At 46.3% G+C, this 4,068-nt stretch overlaps 1 pseudogene; it reads left to right on the plus strand.

The window, feature by feature from the left end:
- Positions 1–1,348: 1,348 nt before the first annotated feature.
- LOC121152444 lies at positions 1,349–1,765 on the plus strand (annotated as a pseudogene).
- The last annotated feature ends 2,303 nt before the right edge of the window (positions 1,766–4,068 follow it).

Consider the following 4,068-nt stretch of genomic DNA (forward strand, 5'->3'; position numbering starts at 1 on the left):
GGATGGAAACAGAAATTGTTGTTTTAGTTTTCAATTTTAGTTCATGTACTCTGTGTGTACCATGTATGCATATATTTTGCTTTCAAGAAAATAATAACAGTAGAAGAGTCAGAAAGACCATATTTCTATTGGCTCTGCTTTAAGTTGGGTGGATAATTTTTTCCCGCTGGACTGCACTTCTATGCCTCTTTTCTAAAAAAAAGTAGGATAGAATTTAGACTACTGCAAAAAGAACTAGCATTTCTTAAAGCAGTGACTCTGCAATTACAGCAATAAAACTTTCCATTCCCAGTCTGGTGTTGATGGATTGATACACAGTTAATGATAATAACGTGAAGTATAAGAAATATCTTGTTACCCCAAAAGTTAACAGTTCAGTGACTGTGTATTGAGCTGCTGTTGGAGAGGGTGCAAGGATAAAGGGCTAGGAGAGAAGCAAGAAGGTGCTGGAGTTAGAAGCCAGGCACAGACAGGGAAGCTGGGAAAAAGCCAGAGGATAAAACACATCAGGCCTGTGCAAGATAGAAACCAGCCGAGTTCATCTGGCTGAAATGATTGCTTTACAGGAGCCTCTCTCAGATTCTTGCTTGGTCTTGGTGCAGACCCTGGGACAGCTGCTCCTGACCATGCAGCTGACCTATCTCGCTGGTCCCCTGTAACTCGCTCTGGTCCCACATCTAAGCCTACCCCTGTCCATGCATCATATAGCTGCTAGCTTATTCCTGCCCACTCACTCCACTGCAGCTTTCATGGTGTGAGACTAGGCCTCCATCCTCTGCCATTGCAAGTTTCTTGATGGACTTTTGCTTTGCAGAAGTGACATTCCTTTGGTCATACCAGACTCAATGCTGCAGCTAAACTGCTGGGAGCAGGTGATGTTAAAAAGAGCATGTTAAATGTGAAATGAGCAGGCAGGGCCTGTGTTTGTTTCAAAGGTGTTCTTGCTTCTTCCAGTAGAAATTTGAATGGCTACTCAGCATCTCTGTGTCTGCAGGTTCATTTGTTCTGGGCTCCTCTGCTTAGGCTCCAGGTGCCTGGACAGGCTGCTGATTCAGCCTCTTCTAGAAAGCACGCATTCTTACTCACAGCTCACTCTGCACATAGACATCCTGAACACAAGCTCAGCCTTGGCCTTGTTCATGTCCTGGACTGGATCATACTGTTCCTGGAGAGCTGAGTTGTGTGTTTCTGCAAGCTTAGCTGCATCCATGGCCTCAACCCACTGTTGGCAATTTCCATACACTGTTGCTGATGGTCACAGTCTCTCTGGACAATGCCAGATGTCTCTGGAGCATAGAGTTGGCACCTCCAGCTGGGAATCACTGACCTGGAGGGTAATGTCCCTATCATGTTTCATTTGGGGTTCTGTCTGCCCTCTTGGAGGCTGTTGGGGGCCAGGTGGGAACAGGATTTCCAAAGGACAAATGTGTCTGGAAGACTGTGGTGCACGGTCATTGTTATTGGCTACCAACGTGCTCTCTGGAACCAAAGGGAGCACACAGTGCTTCTTACAATCAACTGTGTTTATGAAACTGAATTCCACTTGGGTAAGAGATGTGCTGATGTGGACAAAGCAGAGAACAGCACAGCAGGTCCTGGTGGTAAACCGAACCAAACCAGAGCAGTTGGGAAGAGATGACGCGTATTCACAAAAGTAGCCGCATGGCTCCATGCCAAATTCCGAAGCAACGTTTCCGCGAAGGCCACTGGCCAGCGAGGCTGTATGATGCTCTACCTCTCGAGGATTTTGACTAGAACAAAGTAAATAAAGAAAGATGGATTTGGAAAAGCGAATGTTTTGTTTTGGTGTCTGGACACTGTTGTCCTTGTCTGGCATTCCCACGCACTCTCAAGCTACTCTCGCCAGGCTGCCAGCAGGGGTGAGCAGGACGTGGGATTGCCTCCCCAAGAGTTGGCTGAAGGCTTCCACAGGCCAAGGGATGGCTTCACAAAGAAAGTAAACTTCATCTCCCCGAGACTGACTGTCCCTTTGGTAAGAACGTTCTCATGGCTCTAACCAAGTTCCTGGCCTAGCAAAGAACCGCAGGAGATGAGAAGAAACAGAAATTTCACTGCAAGTGGCCTGGCACGAGAATTGGCACAAAATGAGAAGCACCTCCCTTCTTCCTCCCCTCTTCTTGGCCAGCTGCCATTGCTTCTGTCATGCCCATGGAGTGGTGACCTGCAGTACTGCTGGGACTCTGGGCTCTTTCCCTCTTGGATGCGTTGTATTCACGACAGTTGGTATTTTTGCCCTAGAGTTGAGGATTTCTAGTGGATGGTAGGGTAACAGTATTTCATGTACCAAGGTCTCCGTAGGCTGGAGAAACAGGAAAACCCTCACGTGAGCTGATGGGCACGAAGTTGACAACATTCACGAAGAGGGTTAGGAATGCAGAGGTGGGGGAGGTACAAGAAAATGAACGGAGAGTGGATGTTTGCAGTAGCAGGTGAAGATGCTCCTTGGATGTCCACATCCCACACCACAATGCTTGGTCTGAGTCCCAGCTCTGCCTCCCGGCTCCAGTTTGCTGCTAGTGCTCACTGTAAGAGGCAGTGGCTGAAGTGCTCTCGTGAATTCCTGCTCCCCTTGTGGGAGGCCTGGACCAAATTCCAGGCCTAGTGGTTGTGCATGTTTGGACAATGAAAACAGGATGGGAATTCTCTATGTGGTGCTGTCTCTCTCCGCTTTTTAAGATACATTTTGCTTGTCAATTAAAATGAAAGAGGTTGGAGGTGGGGTGGGGTGGATGGAATCGATGGCTTAGCCCGTTGTCCTACAGGTAGAGGAAGGGGACCACAGATGACTTTGAAGACAGTGAACTTGAGTGTGTTTGAAGGTTAAGATATGGTGAAATAGGAGAAAGTTAAGATGCTGGAGAGCAGAGGCTAACCAGGGAAACGAATTACCAGCGAGAAAAAACATCCCATCCTCAAAGGCCGGTGGGAAGAAGGAGAAGAAATTCTGTATAGTTGACTGTGTCTGATTAAGAAGTTGAGAGGGCCCCTTCATAAAATGTACACAAAAAAGCAAAATGTTAGACTGTTATCAGCCATGAACACTCTAATCTAAACCAGCTTTAGAAATCTTTGGGTCATAAACTGTGGCTAAGTATTTATTAAATATTTAGTGTTCACATGCCATAAGGTTTGGGGCTTGTGCCAAATCTCTTAAAAGAGAGGAAAAAATATTTCCAAGTGTTTATACTCCATGAAATAGAAAACTGCCGTTCAGTGCCAATCTGGCCTTACCGTCTTGTGACTTTTAGTCATCCTCCACAAAGCTCTTCATCAGTGTCTCCCACAACAACAGCAAAACCTGTGCGCCCAGGTGAGTGGGCTCAGGGGTCTGAGTTCTCACCACCCACAAGTGCAGCATTTGGTCCCAATTCAGGGGTGTTGGGAAAAGAGGTGGAGGCTCTGGGTGGGGAGCTGCCAGGATGGCATGGGGAGCCAGAACTGTGATGACTTGTGCAGACTTACAGCAGAGAATTAAAATCCAGAATCTCTAGTCGTTGGAGCAGGAGGATTTACTATAGTATATGCAAAATGTGTGTGTGTGTGTTAATTATTGGAAAACTCGATAAAATACTGCAGAAACAGCTCTGGTCCTGAGAGATGGAAAGGAATCCCTTAGTCTGTCTAGCAATGTTTGTAGAATAACAAAGACAAAGCGGGGGGGGGGGCGTGTTTTATGGCAATATTTCTAATTGAACTCAATTTAAACTGAGTGCCATGTTACAGAAACTTAATGTCTTTTTCTTAGAATCCTTTCCAGTTTCCAAAAGCCAGTCCAATAGTGTCTTTTGCCTGAAGACTGTTGGCTGGACTAGATGCTGTTTTGCAATCTGTTTTAGTGGCAAGAGTTCTGTCTTTATTGTGCAAGCACCCAAATGCATAGAAAATACGATACAGGGGACGATTTGCTGTGCTTGTTGGCTTGAGAAATTTCAGTGGTGTGACTGTGGTTACCAAGTAGCCACTGGGTCGCTTGTTATATATCTCAACTTGACCAGAGATCTTCTGAACCAGCACTGTCAGCTCCTTGGCTGCATGTCCCTCTGTGTG

This window comes from Ochotona curzoniae, unplaced genomic scaffold (assembly GCF_017591425.1).
Source record: "Ochotona curzoniae isolate NIBS_2020 unplaced genomic scaffold, NIBS_Ocur_1.0 contig_1, whole genome shotgun sequence".
Classification (NCBI taxonomy): Eukaryota; Metazoa; Chordata; class Mammalia; order Lagomorpha; family Ochotonidae; genus Ochotona; species Ochotona curzoniae.